The sequence below is a fragment of the Mytilus trossulus genome, unplaced genomic scaffold, assembly GCF_036588685.1.
Source record: "Mytilus trossulus isolate FHL-02 unplaced genomic scaffold, PNRI_Mtr1.1.1.hap1 h1tg000110l__unscaffolded, whole genome shotgun sequence".
NCBI classification, from domain to species: domain Eukaryota; kingdom Metazoa; phylum Mollusca; class Bivalvia; order Mytilida; family Mytilidae; genus Mytilus; species Mytilus trossulus.
The window spans coordinates 18101-45062 of NW_026963297.1; the positions used below are offsets into that span (position 1 = coordinate 18101).

A 26962-nucleotide genomic window follows, 5' to 3' on the forward strand; every position below is an offset into this window, starting at 1 on the left:
TTTCATGAAATTCTGTTGAGTAGTTTCAGAGGAGTTGCTACGACAAACTGTTGCAGTAGTACATTAAAGTAAATAAGTTCAAAGGGGCGTAACTCCTAGAAAAAAAATTGAATCGCAATTTCCCGTCAACATGCACAACTACATAGTATGTCCTTTTTATCTGGATTCACCACTGCGCTGACATGGCTGACATCAGATTCTATTCATATATTCTATACACTGGCTTAAAAACATGTAAAAGGTCCTGCCCCCACCCCCCCTTCTCTGTAAATATATATGTATTATGTGAATCTTTTATCATTTTAGTGTTATGTAGTGCTACAACTCAGTCAACTGTGTCATTAACATTGTAACTTATTGTCAAATTTGTACATTTTATCTTGAATAAAGACAAAGCCAATTTATCTTGGGGGTCTGGGAAAGGCTAATTTAATTAGTATGGGAAGCTACTTAAAGCTGGTGGGGTTCTGATACCCAACCCTTTAATTTTCATATATTAATTTAAATAAATAAAACCTATTTTTTTATAGTCATTACCCTCCTTTGAAGTAAAATGGTAGTCCAAATAATTATGACGTCTTGAAAGGCTATTAAATTTTTTTTCTTTGACGCCTTAAGGATGTATTCTTCTGACTTTTCAGTCTTGTTCAGTCTCGTTGAAATCTCGTTCTTAAATTATTTCCAAAACATATGATAGAAGTGGAAAATATCAATGAATTTTAAAAATATTATAATCAAACATAACTCTGTGAAAAAATTGTGTATTTACCATGAACGGTTTTTGAATAATCCAGTTTTCAAATTTTACGACCATTCAAGTCATTTTTTTTAGTCAAAATTTTGAGAAAATGGGTGAGGGATACAAAAAATGATTTTACAAGAATAATATACATCCCATCTCATTTTGGTCTTTTCAAATTTCTTAGATATGTATTTGTTCAATCATTTATAACAAAAAAGTTGAATTAATATGCATTTTGTTCTTTAAAATGAGAAAAATCATAAAAATACAAAATTGGCAGTATGGTAAATTTTACACAAAAAAAGCATCAAAATATGATAAAACTTTCTTATATTAACACCTACCTATAGTTTTTGTAAGTTAAATTTATTCAGATTGGTCCACTTCATCTTTACTTTATGGAAAGTATGAAAAAAAATTTAATTGTGGAACTGTGATTTTTTTCACGATAATAGCCCAAAAATAGGTAAAAATCGATGAAAAGTGAGAAAATCATCAAAATTGGGCATTTTCAAAGGGCCGTAGCAAAAAAAGAAGCACACCACCATATGATTTTTTCTTCACCAATTGTTTTATTACAGTCTTATAAACCTAAAAATCAGGTTAAGAAAAAAGTTTAATTCTAGAAATTTTTGGCTCCTCAGAGGTGTACATCCTTAAGTCCAAGTAAGGCGTTAAAAGAAAAGAATTATAATAGCCTTTCAAGACGTCATAATTATTTGGACTAGTAAAATGGTTGCTCGATCCCTACTATTTTTCTTATAATATCTGATTCAGTTTATAAAACCTTTATGCCATTTATAAAATATATTTGTTTCGTTTTAAAAAACAGTAGGGCGAACGAACACATGGCGAAATTGTCATGCAATAAGCAAAGGACGAACGGACTTGACATCGTTGTCAACGGTCTTGGCTGCTATGAATGTTTGTTTGTTTGTATATAAATATATGGAAACGCTTTCAACATAGCATCCAACATACTTAATAAATGTAGTGTGTTTGTTTGAGCGGTCTGAGTGATCTACCCATTTATTTACCAAAATAAGTATCTGAATCTGCCTCTTGTTGCATTGACTGTTTGACAAGTCGTCTCCATTTATAGTAAGCTGAAAAGCGACCTTCTTTACGGAAAAGAATCCTCCTCTACTGACTTGGTTTGCATATCTTTTTCCATTTGTTTTAATTCAAATGTCCGTCTCTCCAGGTACAGCATTTTTCCTGATGATCGTCGCACCCAGCGTCCTTGTCGTCTGCGTCATAACATCTAAAACAAGGAAAACCGAATCCGGACTAAATATCCCGATTACGTTACTGGTTCCCGCTGAAGCATTTTCAATGTTTCTATAACTTTCAGTATATAAGTTCTGTCGTTATAAATACTGCCTTTTCAAAATAAGAATGACTGGCCTCGGATATTTGCAAAGTTCATATCGTTGTGAATAAGGCAGCAACCATTTGATTTTCTGGGGGGGGGGGGGGGGGGGGGGGGGCTATGGTTTTTTTTTCTGTACAAACTTTTTTTTCGCCTTCGTCGAAGAACAATCTATTTTTTTAGCGACAAACCGAAAACAATTTTTTTCTTTCAATTTTAGCATTACATATAGTGGTAGCTGAGGGTGAAACAAACATTTTTTTTTCAGGGTCCAAAACAAATTATTTTTTTAACCAAAACCTGGAAACAAACTTTTTTTTCCAAGAAAAACCATAGCCCCCCCCCCCCCCCCCCCAAAAAAAAAATCAAATGGTTACTGCCTAACGGCATTTATAAAATTGCAACTGTCTTGACCACATGCACATGTTTCTATCAGAGACATATAATTGTATTATATGTCTCTGTTTCTATCCATAGGAAGGTCGACTATCCATATGGATAGAAACAAGTGCCTGTGGTCTTGACACCTTCGACTTTGTTTTCTGAAAAACTAATAAAGGGTGGGGGATGAGGCTGTCGCTTTATATTATTAGGTAAAGTGCTAAAATATGGTTCATGATGTAGAGATCTATTCATTCGTAAGTTAACCTTTGAAATAGATCCCAAATAAACGCCAGAAATTAGCTGCATATTAATGAATTTTTAGTGATGAGGGGGTGGGGTTGGGGGGGTCCTCAGCCTGAAATCCCGGGCTTAAAAACATAAAATACAGAGGTCCCGAAATTAAAGGAAATTTAAAAACCTGACATCCCGAAATTGAAAAAAGAGTTTTCCCGGATCCTTAAAGGACCAATCACAGGCACTTGTCTCAAAAAAATATTTCCTATATATACCTTAATATAACGTATATAGGAAATTTTTTTTGAGACAAGTGCCTGTGATCACAGGGGTTTAACTGAAAAATCGACCGGTTCACACAAAATTTCAGTGTTCAAAGTCAGTTGATTAGGTTGTGCAGATTAATTAAAAAAAATCATGTCTCTGGCATACAGGTCATTCTTTCTTAAATATTTATATAGCTATAGGTACTGAAAGTCAGTGAATATTATATTAAAATGGGTATATTTTTAGGCAAAAATACACACTTCTGTGGGTTTTTTTTTGGCACTGCTCAAGATGCATTCTTATTGATTTTTATAGACTAGTTTTGAATTCACATATACAACATGCACCAAGACACATAACTTTCAATAAGCCCTCACGATCCCAGATTCTGAAATGAAAACTCATGCTTGGCAAAACTATAGTCCCAGAAATATTGCACCTTTCAGAAGACCAGCCAACGTAAACAATGAATCATTCCCCAAATCCCCGGAAATATATTTACTAATTGTGATTATAAACAGAAAAAACATAAACATATGACCATGGAAATATCAATCCAAGTGTTCGTCTGATTCCTGCTGGTATTTCTATTCTCATTTTACTGTAAAATGAGAATATATTTGAAGGGGGGTTAGGGGGAAGTGCTTACTGAACAACAAAGATATATTCTGAAACGTATTTTAGTGAATAAAACCTTTAGCGTAGACTTCAACATTTCATAATAACTTATAAATATCTGATACATTTATTCACACAGCCAGGTCACACAGTCAGTCGGGTTTTAACAGCATCTGTCATTTATGTTAATAGATATCTTTTTCAAATATGGTTTCAATGAATGGTTATTAATTTCGCAATAATTTGTGAATGTACTTTAATTTTTGGTTACTTATTCATTTTCAAATAATTTTTTGATATTGTGTTCGTCTAATACTTTTCTCTGCATGTAAGATCATGTAAAATTGTATATGTAGAGGCTATGTTTCGCTCCCCTGTACCAATTTAGCCCTTTGAAAGTAAACAAAATCCAAGTTGGATGCTCTCTGTCATGCTTCCTACATAAAACAGTGAAATTTATTTTGTTCTGATTAGTGAGTGTATAAATATATTGTTAAAATGGTAATTAAGCATAAGGTCAGGATTGAGTAAGGCTAAGAGGGTGAAAACTGTTGTAGTACCTGGCCTCACGGTCATAAAACTTTCGAGCATGATTTTTGTACTCAGACTCGAAAATCAACCAATCAAATAGCTGGATTTCATGTTTCGAGCATGATTTTTGTGCTCTGAGCACTGAGCAAAGTTTTATGCCTTCAAGGCCTGACTTATCAGAATCGTTATAGAAACTATTATTTTAAATGAACTCCCATTGACTCAGCAGTTACATCTAACCTTAAGTGGAAATGACTCATTGCAAACAAAAAGATATGATAAGAATATTTTCATACAAGTTGTATCAAAGACATACATTGTAAATACATTTGTACATTGTACATGTACATGTATGTCTGGAGATGTAACTATACATTTTAACAGAGACATATATACACATGTGTATATATGGAGACATATATGTGTATATATGTCTCTGATTTTAAGTAAAATAAAATTAAACTTGAGAAACAAGAACTGTTTGAAAAGGTACATGTTTTTAAAACCTAATAATTGATAAATTATGTTTAAAATTTGTGTGAAATTTCTAATGTTAAATGCATGTTTTCACCTTTTCACATTGATTTTTGTTATCCATTTAAAAATAAGGAGATGTGGTATGATGGCCAATAAGATTAACTTCAACTGAAAATTTGCACATGCATTTTAAAAATTCTAGATTCACATGCATGACTACACTTGATGTGTAGATTTTAAGTTTAATGATACATACAATATAGCTTATTAAAAGAAGGAAAAAGAGGCTTAGCATGAACAGATAATTTTAACCATTATGCCGGCAAATATTCATGTTTGCATATAGGCTGTTCTAATTTTTTTGTCAGCTTATACACTATTTATAGATATACTCTATAGAAAATAAAAAGCATTGGAAAATAAATTGTGAAAAACATGATCAATTTGATGTAAAATTCTCTTGAAGTTATAAAATGATGAGTTTAAATATGAGAAAAATTTGGCTGCGTAACACAAAAATATATAATGAAAACGCACGTAAAACACACGTAAGACATATGTTTTACGTGCGTTTTTTAAAACATATGTTTTACGTACGTGATGTATTACGCCCGTTTCAAAACAGGCGTTAAACACCTGTTTTGGTACAGGCATTTAACGCATGTTGGCTAAAACATGCGTTTTTTATACGTAAAACGTACGTTTTACACACGTTTTTTAAAACGTACGTAAAACATGCGTTGCACTTTTTGCTGTGTATATAGGGAATCACTGAAGTATGACTGGAGAGATCCCAACTTTAGGTCAGTCAACCCCCCCCCCCCCCCCCCCCCCCCCGGAAAAGTTCTGGATTCGCCACTGTTTGTCTTATCCGAGATTCTATTCTAAATTTTTAACTGACTAATTGTCAAAACTAACTCTTCCGTTTAAAATTCAAAATACCTGAATTGTCAATCAACAATTTGAAACACTTCAGTTCTTTTCTTTTGTGTTTGGGAAAGCCGCTGAGACTTCACGAACCGTTCCCTTTTCATTCATTGTACACAGCAGACCAGAATATATGTATACCCTGTCATATATTTGTTTAAAAAAAATATATTGCCATTCATTCTAAGAACGAAGCTGAACTTTTAAGAATCGTTTTTAGGCCACACCAATTTGATTCCTTGTTCGACGGACCCGCCCGCACCTATTTTTTTTCAAAACAATTTTTTTTTTTTTTATTTTATTCCCGCTTCCCGCATCCGGAATTGAAATCATGTTCATTTCCCGCACCGTTTTTTTTTTTGTAAATATCTAAAGATCTCAACATTTGTTTTTTTTAAATCACAGTCTAGCGATTATATAACGATTTTAAACCTATCAGCATCCCACAATACTGTAAATATCTGAGAGAATATTTGTTTCAGCATGAAACCAATTCATTCCAAGCGGGAGTGCTCCGATATAAATAGAAATACCAGTACAGAACAAAACGTTCGTTTCTTTCCCCCTAACTTATATTCCCTATACAAAAAAATGTTCGTTGTTTAAATAAAGTACAAAGAACTTCTAAAGGATTTGCCTTCAACTGCAATTATAATGTATTGTGACGGTCATACCCGCTGCAGGTTTGTGCACCTGTCCTGGTTGATTCAGATACCTGTCGTTCAGCAGTTATCGTTTGTTGATGTGTTTCATTGGTATTTTCCCGTTTGGAAATATAATTTAGATCGTTGGTTTTCCTGTTCGAATTGTGTACAATACTAAGTTGTGGTCCCTTAAAGCTTGCTGGCTGGTCTTGATCAAAGCACTGTGTAAAAGGCCGTACTTTGACCTATGTTTGTTATTATTAGGTTGGGACCAACCCTCCCTCAGACAAGGGCCTTGAAGGGGTCATTTTACCATGTTTACTGTTAAGTCTGTTGTAGAAAAGAAAATAGAAATACTAAGAATTTGTACAGTGCTACTATACAAAACATTTGACAACTTAGAATGTTTTACTCAAAAAAAGAAGAAATACATTATATTTTAAACAACTTTTCTAAAAGAGGGATGGGTCCACTTATTTTGAATACTGTTAAAGTATAAATGTGTTAACAAGGTTAAAGTCCAGGAATATAACAAAATTCTTGGACATGTTTTGACCATTTAATACCAAATATTATAGTTCTTTGGGAAAATATAAGCCCTTTTGTACTTAAAGTGTTTTTACAAAAAAAATATATTACAACTTTAATATTTTGACCCCTCATAAAAGGGATATTCATAACATTAAGGGGTTGTTCTGAACCTGATTATGAATTGGATGGAGAATTGTCTCATTGTCAGTCACACATACATAGACCAGATTTAAATATTCAATTATTTCTTGTTGAACAGGGAAAAAATACTTCATAAATTAAAGAAATGTCAAGGTACAAGTGATAAATCAAGTTTTAATGTAGTAAAAACCTACTATTTTATGTTTACAAAAAAAAAATATAATCGCTCGCCTTTACTTTTTAAGCTTCGCCTCAAAAATTTGCAAAATAAATATTTTTTTATTAAAATTTTCAAATCGCTCGCTCGCCCCAATTTTTGGAGTCCAAAAATCCGTAGAACAAGAAATTAAATTGGTGTGGCCTTACAATTTATTTTCAATAGCTGCAAATGTTAAATAACACCAAGATTAAAAGCGCCTAGCGCCAACAGCTCCGTTGGTATATTTAATAGAAAGATAATATATAGTTGTTAACTTGTTATATTTGCAAATGGGGTAAATAAACTCATCATAAATACCAGGATTGAAATTTTACATTTACGACAGACGGGTATGTCGTCTACAAAAGACTCATCAGTGACGCTCAAGTAAAAAAGTATTAATAAGGTAAAATGAAACTGACCATTAAAACTTCCAAAAAAGCAAAGCGCCAACATTTTTTTAATTGCTGAATTTGCCCTGGAACGTTGTGCACGATGTTCCTACAACTTAAGGGCATATCCAACAGTTTCAGGGGAGGTAATAACAAACGTAAACGTCGTCTATTGTTTCCCGTAATTTCACGGTGTTTCAACGACGTCATAATGGCCGTTTGGAAAGAGCGGTTTCTTTCCTCATTGGAAATGGCACGGCGGGAATCGGCAAAAAAATCATACAGAATATTAGCAGAACTAGAATTCAAAACTAAAAGATATCTTTGTCCAGTGGTCTATTATAAAAGAACTGCAATTATCTAAATCATTACTAGACCATACTCACTTTTAAGTTTCCGTTTTATTAAATTATCTTCAATACAGTAGAAAACAACGAGAGCAAATGCATAATGATTTATTATTGCATAAGAAAGTAACACAAATTGTAATTGGTTCTTTATCAACTTTTTCCGAGATTTTGTCATTCAGGATAGAAAACTTAAAGTTTGGTTTTACTTGAGAAAGATGAAAAAAAGGTTTCTTGAGAAAAAATAAATACGGCGTAAAATAGCATTTATCATGCATCTAGCTTTGCGTTGAAGTACTAATAGATATACAGTAGCTCTTTAAATGAATATGAACTTTAACCGGTAAACTATGTAAAACAAAAGATGACACAGTAATAAAAAATATTGAAATAGGAAAACATTGTAATATATACACTGACATACAAGTAGAAAATATCCGACGATGTTGGTGTTTAATTATGTATGAGGAAACAAATATAATTAAAAAATAAAACACAAAAAAAACCAGTGTAGGTGTCTTTACTAATTAGACACGCCCTTTTCAGTCAGTAGGTCCATAACATGATGGGAAAAAACAGCCTTTGACAAAATACCATAATTCAAAATGGGGAGGGGGGGGGGGGCTAATAGCTTTACTCACGATATTGATCATCATTCAACTTTATCTAGTACGGCATACGTTTTACCGCTAGTACACTCTTTATATCTTGATAATGTATCAATCGATCCACTCTCGCCTCGTCGTAGATATGCGTGATATATTTGCCACTGGAGCACGGCAGCAATAAATTCATCAGTTTCATATAGTGATGCATAATCATTAGTTCTCAACTGATAATTGTCTCAAACAGTGTTCCAGTTTCGGTTTTTTATTTTAATTTTATATCTTATTTTAAAAACGAAAATTTTAGAATTTCTTTCCGCATCTTTCTCTTTGAATTCACTTTTTTGAATAATCAATAATAATATAGAATGGGGTGCTCAATTTCGCCATATCTTTCCATGTTTTCTTCAGTATATTTTCAGGTCTTTATGTTTTTGAAGTATACTGATATTTCTATATGAAGATAACTTCAAATGCAAATTATTCTCAGCTTGAAAACGTGTTTGTTTTGAGAAAAATCATCTAAAAAGTGTGATTAAAGGGTGTTTGAAATTTCCTGATTTTTTGTCAACGGGGGACACATATTCGCCGTTTTTGCATATCTATTTTTAAACCAAATAACTGCAGCTTTAAACAATATTTATCAAATAAATTTCATTATAGATGAATAGCAGACATTTGAAAGGTGTAAAAACTGAAATTTTGGGCAATCAGTCAAGAAAATAACTAAGAAATATTTCTTTGAATTTTTTTTTTCATGTCCGTTTTTCTGTCCTTTGCGGTTAGTTCCGAAATTATGTCTCATTTTCAAAAATAACCATATTTGTTTTAAAAATATAATTTATCGGCATATTTCTTCCATTTCAACCATCCTTTGAAGTTTTTACACCTTAAAATTATAAAACGGCGTAATTGTGTCCACGGCGAATATGAGCGCCCCACTCTAGTAGTCTACATCAGTGGTTACATTGTATACAGCCAAACTATGTAGAGGGCAGTAGAACAGAAAACAATTTCCATTGTGTATATATGCAATAACTCATATATTGAAGCGTAAAACCACGGCAGTCAGGCTCGTTTAGGTGAAAAAAATACTGTCACAGTTTCAATTTCATATACATGTACTTATATAAATTATAGTAAATATGTCATAAAAGCAAAAACACACGAAAAAATGTCCACAATTTATTTTAACATTCAACATTTTTCGGTCGTTTTGTTTATGCTCAAGTTAATGTCAAACTGATCTGTTTTGTTCATCAAAGTATGTTTTCATCTACAACTGCAAAAGGAGCAACTTCAATTTTCATGTGACCTTTGTTGTTGTTTAGAGATTTTATTCGAAGTTCCTTTATCCCTTCAATCATTTATTTAGATGGTATTTAAACGTATAGATAGCGCGAAACTCTCCTTACTCTATGCATCTGATATTACGACATTTTTATTTCGACTAAATGAGGCTTCAAATTTATACATCCGAGCCGCTAAACGGCCGCACCCAATTTTAGCAAATATATACACGTAACTGTCGGACAGGAGCAGTCCAGAGACGGAATATTTCTATACCCAATCAATCCATTTTTAATGATAAAGATTTTAAAGGTATACATTAATACGTCAGCAAACCAACGACACATATAACTCAAAACACTAAGAGTTAACATACAGATTTTTGTTATAGCTAGAAGCCTGTAAAGAGAAAAAGCCAAAACTGCAACAGGAATATATAATACGGAGTGGGTGAGATTTTAGACAAGTATTTGGTTGCAAAATTTCACGTGCTCTTTATTGATTTCGATATGTGAAATTATATAGACAGTGTAATGTAAATCAGTGTAAGACAAACACTTCTTTGTAAAGTAACGGTAAAATAAATAATGACGACGGACGTCAAGTGGCATATTAAATGAAAAACATCAAATGTAAATATAATATGAAAATTAACCCTGCTTTGTACTATAGACCGACACACAGAAACGGACTTCTAACGTGTAATTCGTGTGTTGTAAAAGAGGGATGAAATACCGTATTCGATAGCCGGGGACTATTTTAATAGTTTGTTATTCCATGGTTTGCTAAACCGAATAATTCAGTACCTCCCCGTAATCGATCTCTCCTACTTGCTAGGTAGTAATCGTAGATCAGCGGAATATAACGACTGAATTATTCGGGTTAATGGTTTGCATGTTTCACACCCGGGTTTCACAATTTTGACGAACACTATAGTAGAGCTAACTGAATTATTATCTCGTTCATATACTGGTCCATTATAAAGAAGAAGAGGCGACATGACTGCTGTCGAGACAACTATCCAACAAAGTCACAGTGTAAAAATACATTTGTCTGCAACACCGTCGCACTGCCTATGAAAAATTAGCGGGAACTATAACGTTACGTTCTGAAACGTCTTATTTTTGGCGCAATTTGTGAGGCTTACGGAAGGGATTGAGTAAACAGTATGATATTACTCGATTTTTCTCAAAAACGAGTACGGTGACAAATATTTTTCAAAACGTTATGACGTTCCATTTTTTTCAAAGAATAACATATCTTACTTTGGTCAAATCGACACCGTTAGAAACATTTAAAAAAATCTAAAATGTGCATTTCAAATGTTCATTTCTTACCGTTTTTGGGGGTAACCATGACGTTTTTGGCTTTATTTGAGTAAGAATTAATTCTTTAATCTGTCAAGTTAGATTTTTCTAACCATCTTGAATTATTTTGCTTCAATTTGAGCCCAATTATATAAGTATATTTTGATTAAAAAATCATATTTAAATTTTTTAAATAAAAAACGTTTTTTACTCCAAAATTCCAAAAATGTTCAATTTTCACCAGCATTTTTTGCAAAAACGAAATCGACAACATATATTTTTTTGGACAAAATTCGATTCTCTGTCAATTGAAGAATAAAATATCTTAAAGGGAAAAAATTCTCACCGTCAGAAATAAACTGTTGGATATGCCCTTAACGTTACACTGAAAATGCGACGTCAAAGAGGAATTTTCGAAATTTTAACGTCGAATTTGTAAGTTTCATTCGGGTTGTTTTGTGTTGTTGGTTATTTATATCCCTGTAGTACGCAGCCTTTTCTGGTCCAGATGCAAAAACTAGAAAAAATATAGTTCATGTAACGAGATATTTTTTTTTATCATTTTATCTTTTATTAAATGAATCGCTTAAACAAATGAAGTTTATTTTCTTTTGGCAGAAAGCACCATTCGTTTTTCCGACTACCATCAATATCTTTTGTTTTAAATTTCAACACAGGATTTGTTTTAATTATCTGGAACATTTAATTGAAAAAAATTGAGCACAAACTTGTTACGTCGGAAATAAGCTTTTTCGGATTTTTGACGTTTTCCGACGTTGGGACAAAATGGCTACCATTTTGTAAATGTTCGTATCATTTTATCACTTTTAGACTCAAATATGTAGTAAATAAAAAAAGATTCTTGTGATTTTGTTCTCTTCGTGTATCTAACTTTTGTTTTAATAAATTATAAACAACTTATTGAAATATCAGGTAAAAAAAACACATTTAGAGCTTTGACAAATGCAATATCAAGTGGGACAAAACGGCTACCGGTGGAAAAACGACTGCGTAGAGAAGATTTTTTTAAATCTACAATTTTTGAACTCACGAACAAGGAGGCAAATATTTGTTCTATCGGAAGATGTTATTATTATCTTACCTTTTTTAGACATTTTCTTCTATATATACTGATCTATACTCGTAGAATTCACTTTTTGTCGTTAAGTCAACGAAAAATGTCGTTGGACATATTGCTTGTTTCAGCTTAATCTGCTGTCACCGAGTCAAAAAAAAAATTGACAAAAAAACGGCTTTAACATCACAAAGAACCAACACACGTCGTTGTTCCCGTCAAGTTTCGGGAAGATCAGAGAATAAGAAATAGCATCAGTATACATAAAAGTTAAAACAGTTGTTTGAAAATGTAACGTTGGACATCCGTTTTTTGCATAACTTTGTTGTTTAAATCGTCAAATATTTTAGATATAACTAAGTATATGACCAAGAGCTAAAACAATATAATTAAAAACATGTTCTGAATTTATTTTCATCTTGGAACGTGTTTGCCGACATTTTTTTTTGTTTTGCAATGGAATTTCGAAGATTCTGTTTTAAATCCCAGAGGTTGTATGAACAGCGTGCGTAACGTTGGGGCACGTGGAGGACCAGTAGATATCGACACACCAATTTCAGTTATTCGACGAAGAATTTAAACACATATCTCATTTAACACAAACATTACACAATAATGTCAACATGGAGTCAGTAGCTGAGGTAACATTAAGTTAATTTAAAAGTCAATATCTTGGATAACTCTGATTTCTGCATACAGTTTAGAAAGCATATATCACTGTCATGAATCAAGGATTTGTATAGTAAGAAGGTTCTTACTATCATCGGTACTTTGGGATAGGACAATTTTTTTACCCTCCCCCTTTTTTTCAATATCCGTTATTCTTTCGATTTCTTTTAATTAACTCTCTTTAGTAATATATACGTGACTGATGTAAACTTGGAATATATAGTAAATAGCAAAACCAAGTATTTTTTAGTCTATTGTCTTACACCATGGAGTATGTCTTAAACAGCGATTTAGAACAAATATCAGTATGGTCTAAAGATTGGCTTATTAATTTTAACCCTAATAAGACTAAGGCTATGATATTCGCCGGCCATACTTCCCCAGATGATATTGAAATAGAATTTCAAAACCAATTAGGAGAATTTGTCTCCTGTCATAAACACTTAGGGATTACTTTTGATTCCAATGGTAAATTCCATGCACATATAGAAAATATTTTAAAGTGTGCAAGCACAAGATTAAATGTTCTTAAAAAATTGAAATATGTATTGAATAGAAATTATCTTGCTCGTATATATTTAACTTTTATAAGACCCGTTATGGAATATGCAAGTGAGTTATGGGATGGTTGTACTCAACAAGCAGCCGACAATTTAGAACATGTTCATTTAGAAGCAGGGAGGTTAGTAACTGGGTTGCCCGTGTTTACTAGTCGGGAAGCTATATATTTTGAAACTGGCTGTCATTTGCTTGTGGACAGAAGAAACTCCAGAAAGCTTAATATGTTCTATTCCCTACATAATGGGACTGCCCTTGATTGTCGCTGTGGTTTAATGCCCCCGCTTGTTGGTTAAGTATCTAACTACAATTTGCGAAACAGTAATAATTATGTAGAACCCGGTTATAGACTAGAAATAACGTACCAGAGGCGGATTTAAGGGGGGGCAGGGGGCCCGGGCCCCCCTCAGTTTTGGGAAAAAAATTGGTTGCTTATATAGGGAATTACTGAAACGTAACTGGAGGGGCCCCCTCTTAGGTCAGTCAGTGAGCCCCCACTTATGAAAATTTCTGGATCCGCCACTGCGTACGTCAAAAAATATAAATATTTTTAAACGAAAGATGAAGTCCAAATTGATACAGCCACCTTCCTATTTTTGTTGTTGGGATAGAAAACTTAGTATCGAGTATCATTTATACACGTTTGAGAAATATGTGCAGTTCTTTAAATTCAGATTTGCATCGTGTTAATATTAAACCAAGTCCCGCATGCAGCTGTGGCTACCATGTTGAGGATAGTATACACTTTTTTTTGGAGTGCGCTTTGCACAACGAAGCAAGAGAAATACTGTTTTCAAAATTAGAAAGTTATACTATATCCATTGAGCTTAATTCTGTTAGCTGGTGACGGTGACCTTTCCTTTCAGCAAAACAAAGACATTTTTGAGTCCGTACAACCTTATATCAGAATGACACAAAGATTTAAAACAATCAATTAACATTCCAAATTTCTACTTTACAACCTTTCACTCCAGTCCAGTTGTTTTATTATTATTCCTTATTATATTGTATTTTTTTTCTTTTTATTTCTAATTTTTGTTTGAAGTATGTATGCACGCCTCCGGGTGCGGGAATTTCTCGCTGCATTAAAGACCTGTTGGTGACCTCCTGCTGTTGTTTTTTATTTGGTCGGGTTGTTGTCTCTTTGACACATTCCCCATTTCCATTCTCAATTTTATTACATGCATTACTACTATGTTTCCCCCCGCCATTATCTAATGTGCTACTTTTGCAAATAAAGTATGTTTAAATTAAACTGTAATGTATTGATGTTCTAATGACACAGACAGACGAAAAAAAATAATAATAGAAAACTAAAAAAAATAACAGATTTTGGAAAAAAGGGTCGGTTAAAAAAATTTATGTCTTGTCCCCAAGTACCTATGCGCACTATTAAAACAATAATTTGAGAAATATATATTAAGTGTTATACAAATGTGTGAATATTATGAGTCCAGGTAATTCGATCAACTTGAATTATGTATGAAAAATTATATTTATTATCTGGTCATGTCCCGCGGTTTTTTGTAATGTTGTTATTATATAATAACAGTGTAAGTTAAGACCAAAAAGTAGACCAGGAAAATACTTTATTATCTGTACTAGTTAATTTCTGAAGATCATGTGTCTGTCATTTATTCTGTAATTCACATCCTTTAAACAATTATAACAGCGTGTATTATCTCAATCTATCAACTAGGATACATTATTTTATTTGGCTTAATAATATATTACTGGTATTTAGTGCGACCGTGCACCTTTCGGTTGCCTCGAGTGTTTTCTATATAGCAATCTTTAACTCGTCATGTTGCGGGATTTTCAAATTCGAAAAGAAGAAGAACAGCAGGATTTTCGATTTGGTGACCGTATTACTTACAGATAATTATACATTACATAACCTTACACAATCAATTTACTTTTTATGATTATTCTGATATGCATGCCCCATATATGTTATTCCCAAAACCTTTAAAAAGGAGGAATCCGGGTCAGGTCGTGCAAACCTAATTATTTTTTATTGTGAATACTAGTTACAAACTGCGCTGAAGTTTTTAATGATTATTGGATAATTGACCTGTTCTATAGGTACATGTACCTAACTTACCAGGTGACAATACAAGTTGAACCCTTGACATTGGTATAAATTCAAATGCTTAGTGATATATAAAAAAGAAGATGTGGTATGATTGCCATTAGGCATTATGGACTTTGCTCATTGTTGAAGGTTTGTACAGTGACCTATAGTTGTTAATGTCTGTGTCATTTTTAGGGTCTCTTGTGGATAGTTGTCTCATTGGGCCAAAGGGACAACTGTCCACAAGAGACCAAAATGGCCAATGAGACATGTCCACAAGAGACCAAAATGACTTAGCTGCGGAACCGTAGATCATAGGTCCTTATGTTATTTTTGACTATTTGCAGACCATAACATAAGAACCTATGAGCATAGATGGTCCGCAAATAGTCAAAAAATAACATAAGGACCTACATGTATGAGTATAGAAGGTCCGCAAATAGTCAAAAAATAACATAAGGACCTATGAGCTACAGTTCCACAGCTAAAAATGACTCAGACATTAACAGCTATAGTCACCATACAGCCGTCAACAATGAGCAAAAGCCCATACCGCATAGTCAGCTATAACAGGCCTCGATAAGTACCGATTATCAGGTTATCTGCATGTTGATATCGTAAAATATCAGCTGCAAGACATCATATGAAGCTTTTTGACAAGTGAGCATAGCATTTCCAATATCAATATGCAGATAATCTGATAATCAATTTATCAGGCTATATTTGCGTGTTTAAGAAGTGTCTTCTTTGTTTCACCAGCACACACAAGATGACTTGATAAGTTCGGGTCAAAGTTATTAACGTCGGTTCAAACATTATGACGTCGCTGATATGTCCGGGTCAAAGTTAATAAGGCCGGGTCAATGTATTTGACGTCACAAAGACATGATACGGAATAATATTAAGAGCTGAACAGAGTGATATAGACAGTGGGACGACCGATAAGACATATGTAAAACAATTCAAACGAGAAAACTTGAGATATGTGCATTGTTCATCATGTTCATATTGTATATGAAGATTAATAAGATTAAAGTAAACAATGTGGTATGTTTCCAAAATAAAAGCTATCCACCAATGACCAACTGATGTCGATGCAATTACTAGCCATACAAATGATACATACATGTTGGTCACCATACTTCCTTCATTTATATTATGACTATTGAGTAAATTTTTGCAAACATGGCAAACCTGTACATGTACATGCTGTTTATATACATATTACTACAGTTCAATGACTCAAGTTTTAAATGCATAAGCTTAAGGTCATAACAGAATTTAAACTAACTATCATAATTGTATGAACATCATGATGAATATTTACATTCTCTCAAAGAGTTTTAATTTTACTTAGCTAATACAGAAGATGATGGATTCCCCAACAGAAATCTTGATGATCGAACGATTAAGGTGAAAAAATTGAAGAATTGCATCAATTATTACAGAGAATTGATTTGCAAGCAGAAACAGGTGCTCAAAGATAAGGGAATACAACAGCCATCCATGATCCTTTACATGTAAAGGTATTATATTGTATATATACACTGTATATATTGTCTACATTTTCTGAATTTATGATTTTTAAAAATATTTCAAAAGATATAAATGTACATTGTCATGTCATGTCATTCAAATAGAGACGTGCACACTGCAATTGTCTTTGATAAAAGATAAAGTTACTTTTGTGTGCCTTTTTAGTGTTATCAGCTTATATACTTGTTCAGTATTGTTAAAATCTATAAATGTACCTTATATGTACATGTATGTTGAAATGTCTGTCGGAATATATACATATACATGTAATCATAATGTTTCAAAAAGCCAAACATTGTAATTATTTTTTGGGGCCCATTATAGCCTTTTGTTCGGTGTGAGCCAAGGCTCCATGTTGAAGGCCGTACATGGACCTATAGTTGTTTAATTTTATAAATTGTTATTTGGATGGAGAGTTGTCTTATTGACACTCACACCACATCTGCCTATATCTATAATATATATATATTGGGAATCCTCTTTACCCTGTAAATTTCCTTTGCTTAGACTAAGTTTAACAAATATAATATGCAATGTTTATGATATATACTAGACTTGCTTGAAATTTTTTAAATTCAACTAATTATCTCCTGGCAATGCACATTTAGTTAGGGAATTTTTTATGTTTTATTTTGCAGTTAGTAGCTGTTCATGATGCTTATAGGCAAATACAATCTAGTCTGGGCATGTAAAACAGCAGCTGGTTCTATTTTGAAGTAAGCTATTTAGTAATTACATCAATTTCACATGACTAGACCAAGTCTTGGGATAAATTAATAGTACTCATTGTCATGATTGTACTAGCTTTTTATTGTTTATATATTTTATGGAAAATACTGTTAGTAGAGGCCTGCAAAAATAAATTTATAAGGTGATGAAGTGTGGTTGCCAATGAGAGTAGAGACATCAAACAAATAGCATGAATAGAGTCATGGGGGATTGAATTATACTCTTTTTACAATTAAGTGTCACAAAAAAAATTGCAGGAAAAAAAACAACAAAAAATAAAATTAATTGTGTATTTAGTACAATAAGCCAAATCAAACAATGACTGACTTAAATCTTGTTTGAAATTTTTAACATTTCTATTGATTAAATATTACTTTATAGATCAAATTATAAATACATATAAGGTTAAGTTAAAAGGGCAGTAATCCAATTTCAGATTTTTTGTTGTTGGTTATATTGTATACAGCTGATTGTACTATTTACAAATTCTTCTCATATGTCAAAAGAAAACACAATTGCTGTACCTAATATTGTGATTTATATTGAAATTAATAAAGACAACAAAGAGTTATTCAAATAACAATCTCCCTAGGGGAAAAGAGAGTGTTACATAATTTTAGACCTCCATAGTGTGCCCAAAGACACATCAAACACTCACCAAAATCACACATCAAATGATAAAAGTTGTATATATTCTACACAATAAGAGAAAACAATGAAAGTAGGAGTTTTTGAATATAAACTGTCAGATACAAATCAATAAATGTTTTAATGTTGATGAATAAATCACAATGTGTAATAGTTGTAATAAAATGTAATGTCAGCCAACAATAGTAGAAGGGTTTTATGTTTAATGATTCATGCTTTTTTTTGTTCATCTTTATATCTGTTCTGGTCAGGATAGTTGTTGATGAAGTTAATGAACAATCAACTCAAAAAAAGACACACATGTGCCTTATTTTATAATCTTTCTAATGATAGATTAATGGTTTTGACCCCAATTTCATGGTCCATAGAAAATACAAAATTTATCATGACTTCTAGCTATTCTTTTAATAGAGTTATGCCACAAGATATTTTTGGGTCACTCATTAGAATATTTTTTAAATGCAAATGTTTATGATTTGATTACAACTGCATTAAGATAGAATAATTGCATGCAGAAAATTATTTCTTTTGTCATATAGATATCAGTTAGTCAATTTAATAAAATTAAACATTTTATAATTACTTTATTACAGAATCTACAAAATAGAGCTAAGGTCCTTTAAGCCAAGAAACTGCTAGTGTCTGAAGAGGACAATTTAAGTTGGAACAGTGATTCTGTAAATAAACTCGCCTGATCACAAGACCTCGGATTTGACTGAATCTTACATGGATAGACCAAAGTCATTTACTAGACTGTAAATACTAGAGGCAGCTGAAAGCACAAGGCACAAAGCTGAGGTCCAAGTAAATCAGAGAGGCCTTGTCACAAGAAATGTACAGAACTTGCATGGTTTTTTTCCTTAACCCTTTCCTCCATTGAATTTTTTATTTTGCCTACTTGATTCGCATAGGATTTTTTTGATAAAATGCTGAACTTATGATTTGAAAAAGCATTGTGAAAAACAACTATTTCATCAAATAAATTTAAGTCAGATATTCCTATGATATTCCTTTTCATATTGGATACAAACTTTATTAAGTCAACTGCAGACACTTTGTAGTCGAAGTGTTTCAACTGAGGTACTACACAGGCGTCAAAAGGCGTCATTATGGAGTAAAGGGGGTGGCGTCAAAAGGTGTCATTATGGAGGAAAGGGTTAAGGGTATATGACAAAATATTGAGATATATGTCAATGAAAATTACTTTGAATTTAAAAAAGGGCCAATTCAATGGTACACTTTTGGAATTTGCAAGAACAAAAATACCTTCATGTTTACTTTTGAATTATAGTTGACAATCTTCACTTTAAGGGGAACCTCTGAAAATAAGTCCAATGGAGGGGTTTGGTTTATTGAATTCAATTATTTTTTAAAGAAAAACAGATGAAATATTGCTCTTTAATTTCAACATTTGCATTTTGCTATTAAAATTATTTACAAGTGCAGCATATCCATGACATCAGATTATGTTATTGTGTTTGGTTAAGCTACATATTTCTTTTTACTTAAACTTTCTGTTGACTTTACTAGTTAATAAAATGCTGAATAATAATTTGAGTGTGGCTCATTCGAGTGTCTAGTATTTCCTGTCAATTTTTTTGATGATTTTACCATATTATTTATAATCCCTTGGTCAAAGGGAGATAACTTATTGTATTTTCACATTAAAATGCTGAATAATAATTTGAGTGTGGCTCATTCCAGTGTCTAGTATTTCCTGTCAATTTTTTTGATGATTTTACCATATTATTTATAATCGCTTGCTCAAAGGGAGATAACTTTTTGTATTTTCACATTAAATCATCTGCGAAGAGGATTATGTAAAATGTGAATTGTTGAAAACTAATTTTATGGTTCAATAAAATCAAAATAAGTTACTGCCATTCATTATAAATAATTTTCTATCAAAAATAAGGCTCAAAGAACTTTTTATATTACTAATATTAACAATAACAATGTACACACATGTTGACGTTTAAACAATGTGGAATTGTTTAGCATTTATTACTGTTGGAGTTTTTCAGTCAGTGTATGACCTTATACCCAGAATCCCATATAGCCACTTGTTTGTTTTTACCAATAACAATGAGGAATTGTTCAGCATTTATTACTGTTGATGTTTTTCAGTCAGTGTATGACCTTATACCCAGAGTCCCATATAGCCACTTGTTTGTTTTAACCAATAACTATGAGGAAATATTTAGCTTTTCTTACTGTTCATGTTTGTGAGTCAGTTTATGACCTTATGCCCAGAGTCCCATATAGCCACTTGTTTGTTTTTACCAATAACAATGAGGAATTGCATAGCATTTATTACTGTTAATGTTTGTGAGTCAGTGTTTGACCTTATGCCCAGAGTCCCATATAACCACTTGTTTGTTTTTACCAATAACCATGAGGAATTGTTTAGCATTTATTACTGTTAATGTTTGTGAGTCAGTGCACATGTATGACCTTATGCCCAGAGTCCCATATAGCCACTTGTTTGTTTTTACCAATAACCACGAGGAATTGTCTAACATTTATTACTGTTAATGTTTGTGAGTCAGTGTTTGACCTTATGCCCAGAGTCCCATATAGCAACTTGTTTGATTTTACCAATAAAGATGAGGAATTGTCTTTATTTTATAACTGTTAATGTTTGTGAGTCAGTGTTTGACCTGATGCCCAGAGTCCCATATAGCCACTTGTTTGTTTTTACCAATAACCATGAGGAATTGTCTTTATTTTATTACTGTTAATGTTTGTGAGTCAGTGTATGACCTTATGCCTAGAATCCTATATAGCCACTTGTTTGTTTTTACCAATAAAGATGAGGAATTGTCTTTATTTTATTACTGTTAATGTTTGTGAGTCAGTGTTTGACCTTATGCCCAGAGTCCCATATAGCCACTTGTTTGTTTTTACCAATAACCATGAGGAATTGTCTTTATTTTATTACTGTTAATGTTTATGAGTCAGTGTATGACCTGATGCCCAGAATCATTTATAGCCACTTGTTTGTTTTTACCAATAAAGATGAGGAATTGTTTAGCATTTATTACTGTTCATGTTTGTGAGTCAGTTGATGACCTTATGCCCAGAGTCCCATATAGCCACTTGTAATAACAATGAGGAAATGTTCAGCATTTATCACTTTTTATGTTTGTGAGTCAGTGTATGACCTTATGCCCGGAATCCCATAAAGCCACTTGTTTGTTTTTACCAATAAAGATGAGGAATTGTTTAGCATTTATTACTGTTAATGGTTGTGAGTCAGTGTATGACCTTATGCCCAGAATCCCATATAGCCACTTGTTTGTTTTTACCAATAACCATGAGGAATTGTCTAACATTTATTACTGTTAATGTTTGTGAGTCAGTGCATGACCTTATGCCCAGAGTCCCATATAGCCACTTGTTTGTTTTTACCAATACCAATGAGGAATTGTCTAACATTTATTTCTGTTAATGTTTGTGAGTCAGTGTTTGACCTTATTCACAGAGTCCCATATAGCCACTTGTTTGTTTATACCAATAACCATGAGGAATTGTCTAACATTTATTACTGTTAATGTTTTTGAGTCAGTGTATGAACTTATGCCCAGAGTGCCATATAGCCACTTGTTTGTTTTTACCAATAACAATGTGGAAATGTTCAGCATTTATTACTGTTAATGTTTGTGAGTCAGTGTATGACCTTATGCCCAGAGTGCCATATAGCCACTTGTTTGATTTTACCAATAAAGATGAGGAATTGTTCAGCATTTATTACTGTTAATGTTTGTCAGTCAGTGTTTGACCTTATTCACAGAGTGCCATATCTATAGGCACTTGTTTGTTTATAGCAATAACTATTTGCCACTGATTATTAAGCAACCAACAATCAATTAAACTTAAGGTTAACAGGGGTAATGCCATCATCAGTGTTTAAATACCTGTAAGTCAACGTTTAACGCTAAAGTCTATTTTTCTTTGCAATATAATGTTTTGTCAAATGCTAAAATTTTATCTTTGTGTACATGTTTGCTAAAATTTTATCAATTTTCTGCAAAGCTAAAATTTTATCTTTCTGGATGCTTAAATTTTAGCTTTTGCTCTGAAAAAGAACCAGCTAAAATTTTAGCTCTCCTTTATATTACTTATTGATTTAAGCTAAACTTTTATGTTATTATACTTTTATTGCTTCAGGACTGATGAAGATTGTACAGCAGAATAAAAATGATTGCTCATTTGGGATTATCTCTTGTCCTTGATATATAGTTAAACAAGTGCAGAGATATTTTTGCCTGAGCTTTTGTTCTTTTTCATCAATGTTCAGAAAGAAGAAATAGAGACAAATGATAGAAGAATAAAGACAAATTTGGTAAGTTTTTAAATATTGATAAAGTTAAAACATTTTGAGGTAAAATTTTAGTTTTTTGCAATATTCTTTAAAAAATCTACTCTTGAGAAAATGAGACAGTCTCAAAATTTAAAATCCTCCCTTTAAGGTGAAAATCTTATCTTGAATTTCTATATTGATTATAATAATTCTCCCTTCTTTATCACAAAATTCATTAATTAATTTAAAGTCAAGTGATTTATTAATAAAGAAAGAAACTCCCCTTGAATTTGTTGTGCCTAGGCTATGAAGATGTTTGCCATAGAATTCATTGTAAATTGCTTTATCATATCTTTTGACAAATGAGTTTCTTGTGCTATTAAAATGTCGCATTTCTGTTGCTTAAACCAAGAGAATAATCTAAAGCGTTTTTTTGTTTTCTCGCTAAACCTTGACAATTAAGTGAGCAAATGTGAAAGTTTTTTTGTTTTCATTATAGTATTAACTATTAAAGCAGTTCAATTATTAATCTTTTAAACGATTTATTTAAATCTATCAAAATGTATAAACCTGTTCTATGTATTTTGACCCGGATAAACACAAAGTTATTTTTAGACCTATAAATAGCACAGGTAAAGTTAATTTCTATTTTTAGCTTCATTACTGACTTTCCGAAAACGTCTTGTATTCTGTAAACACTAACATTGTCACATACTGATAGCGCGAGTGGTTCTTGTGTATTTACAACTTTTATTTTTTTTTTACAGATATAGAATTAATCGTACCACAGAATGTTGTTAGCCAAATTATTTTACTTGAAGTGATAAATTCTTGAAATATGTGCACAACCAAAAGGTGTGTGATATTTAAGTTCAGGAATAGGAGGATATTTTTGGATATTTCTCTGATGTTTAGCAAAAATAACTGTGTAGAAATATGTTCATATCCTGAAGAAAAGAACATCTGAAGATTGTCATTTACCGAAACTGTACTCTTATAATTAAAGAGACTGGCTGTTTTTTACTTGATTTCAAGAATCTCTTTGGACAAAGGATTAATATGTGCCTATGAACAAGTTCTAGATGGCTATGTGAAGTAAATGTGATTTTTTTCCCATGGTGATCCTGCATTTCGTTCATTTAGTGCTCCAACCAATGAAGCAATTTTAATTTTTTTAGATTTGCGTGGAACGAATTTTTGTTATCCAAGCAGATTTACCAACTATAAATTCATAGTCTATACATTTTTCATTTACAAATAATTTCATATATGCTGTATTTATTACATTTTTATAAAAACAACTATTCTGATATTTCTCTTTTGAATATATGCTATCTAAAATATAGACATTACATTCACAAATTACAATTTTGTTCACTTGATAAACACAGTCTATGTTTATAATACAAAGTAAACAAAGATATATATACAATATATACAATATAAAAAAACATGAAGATTTGTAATTGATAGTTTTAATTAAGATGAGCTTAGGATTTAGTTTTTTTTTCACAGGTTCTTCTCTTTTTTGAAGCTCATCAGTAGGAGTACTTGCTGTTTGTTTAGTACGTGTTTTTTCCACTTCGTTGGTTTTATTTGATGGAGTTCTAAAGGCTTCTGCTAGGAAACGTTCCATGCTCGGCTGATCTTTATTTGTATTTTGTTTGTCCTTTGTATTTTTTGCTCGTTTACCTTTTTTGACATGCCGTTTTGCCTTTTTTTCACTTAGGTTTGAATTATCATCAATAGTGTTGCTTGCCTGTTTGTTGAAGGTGAAGCCAGGCGTTTTATGTTCTGCATCAGCTGCTTGGTGTGTTTGTGACACATCCTTTTGACAGCTTTCTGGATGTGTGGAAATGTCTGAATCTGACTCTGATTCAAATTCTTCACTAGAAGAAGCAGAGTCTGCATTGCAGTATTTTGCTGTATCACCAGATTTTCCACATGTCTGACATACCTAATCATCTGGGCAAGTAGTGCAATAGCTTGCTTTATGACCGCTGCCACTACATGTTCGACATATACAATTATTTGGGCATTCATAAGATGTATGTCCCTCTTGTAGACATTTATTGCATGTAATGTTGTACGGGTATCAACTTGACCTCGATGGAGTACTACTGGTCCGTGTAACACTTATCAATTCAAAGTTTCAAAAAGTTTTGAAATTTTAGATTTTTGGAATTTTGATCAAAGTTTTAAAATATCAAAATTCCAAATGGTGTAAAGGTTTTATAATTTAGAAATGTTAACCAAATGATAAAAAAATTTAAATTCTAAATAATGTTTTTAAATTTGATAGTTTAGAAATTTGATCAAACTTTTAAAATACTAAACTGAACGTGCAATTTTGTATATTTAATTTTTTGAAAGTTTTATTTTTTTATTTTTTTATTAAAATATCAAAAATAGAAAAGGGGCGAAAAGAGGGGAACATGTTAACACGGCTCTGATTATAATCATTCTTAGTTAGGAATAAATAGCACGAAATATATCAAATCATTTTTAATTACAAAATTAAAAATTAAAGGAAGAGGAGAAGTCTTTTTTTTATTTTAACATATTAAAAATCACATGAGATAACAGTACTGAAATTTTAAGATTGTGCATCTATTAAAATAATTATTCAAATCTATTTAAACCGGTATCAAAAAGACCAGAGGCTCCTGCATTGGGACAGGCGTAGGCCCAAATGCGACAGGGTTATACATGTTTCGTGAGATCACAACCCTCTCCCTATACCTCTAGCGAATGTAGAATAAACTAACACAAAGCAATGCACCCAGTAAAACGCACTTTAAAAGAAATCCGTCCTATGTCAGAATAGGAAACAAAAGAAACTAATCAAAATGACAATGATAATAAATAAGCAAAGGACTACTATATATAAAGCTAACAGTTACTGACATATCCCAGCTCCAGACCTCAATTAAACTAATTGAAAGATTATGTCTTCATCATTATATAACAAGCACAATCCCTCCCTGTTGTATTTATTGTTATCATTCATGAAATATTTGTCACTGGAAACCGATAATTCAAAATAGGTTCTTTACATACAAATTTCAAAGAAACTTAGGATTCAGCTTGCTCGGGGAAAGTATCCCCTATAGATGGATTTTGATATGTTTATTAGATATATAGGAAGATGTGGTATGAATGCCAATAAGACAACTCGACATTCAAGTAACAATTTATATAAGTAAACCATTAAAGGTTAAGGTAAGGCCTTCAACACGGAGCCTTGGCTCACACCGAACAGCAAGCTATAAAGGGCCTCAAAATTACTAGTGTAAAACCATTCAAAAGGGAAAACCAACGGTCATATTTATATCAAAAGGAGAAACGAGAAACACGTATGAGCTACATCAACAGACGACAACCACTCTACATCAGATTAACTTCACTTTGGCGAAACACCTCTTCAATTGTTTCGGTTCTTGTATTTACTTCACTTCCAAATATTCAGTTTTCAGCGTTCTGTAGGTGAATGCTTTACCTAAAATTCAGCGTTTTACAATGTACTGGTTTTTCGAGAGCAACATTGGTGGATGGTCAAAAATGGACTAAAAATCCCGCATGCAGCTGACAGCGTGACACTCTCTTCACACGGCCCTTTCTGATCGGACCTACCTTTGTTCTTTTACTTTGCTTACAGTTGGATATCGTACGATAACTTTAAAATGCATAAATAACAAAAACGGAACAATGATATCCCTTGATACAAAAAAAAATCCCTTTTCCTTTTATTTGCTATTTAAAAACAGAGTTTGATTAGGGCCCAAAATGAAGCTGCGTATATGATAAATGCATATACTTTTACAAACATCAGTCCAAACGTTGTCTAAGGCAGCAACCAGTTAACTTCAAAAGTGGGACTATGGTTGTCTTTTTTTTTAAGTAAAAAAAAAATCGCGCTAAGCGCTTACAATTTTTTCATCTATATTGATAAAATTATTTGGTTCAAAATTTAACACTATAAGGTATGGGGGAAATCTGGATTCAGAATATTTGTTTTGTCCTCTGCTAGCACAAATTTATTTTTTTCATCAAACTGAGGTTCAGAATATTTGTATGTTCCATTATTGAAGCCCCTCGTGGAAGTATCCAAGTAAAATTAAAAATTGTCACCTTGGTGACAATATTTACATATCAGATTCCCAAAAAGATTACTATTTATCGTTGATATAAACTATTCAAAATAATTTTTAATTTTCAAAATGCCAACACCTACAAATGGATGGATGGGTGCATAATGTACAGCGGCAACTTTTACATAAATATGAAGGCTGAAAATAATGTTTATCGTATACGTTTCTATGACGAATGTGTTCAACAAAACCAGAACGAAAAGTTGGTTGT

The 26962-nt window shown here is 32.3% G+C and overlaps 1 long non-coding RNA gene across 1 annotated transcript; it reads left to right on the plus strand.

Moving 5' to 3' along the window:
* The first annotated feature begins 16065 nt into the window (after window positions 1–16065).
* Window positions 16066–18958, plus strand: LOC134700033 (uncharacterized). The gene is made up of 3 exons (XR_010103740.1): window positions 16066–16910; window positions 17559–17636; window positions 18891–18958. It is a non-coding gene; the product is annotated as an uncharacterized LOC134700033 (long non-coding RNA).
* Window positions 18959–26962: the final 8004 nt, after the last annotated feature.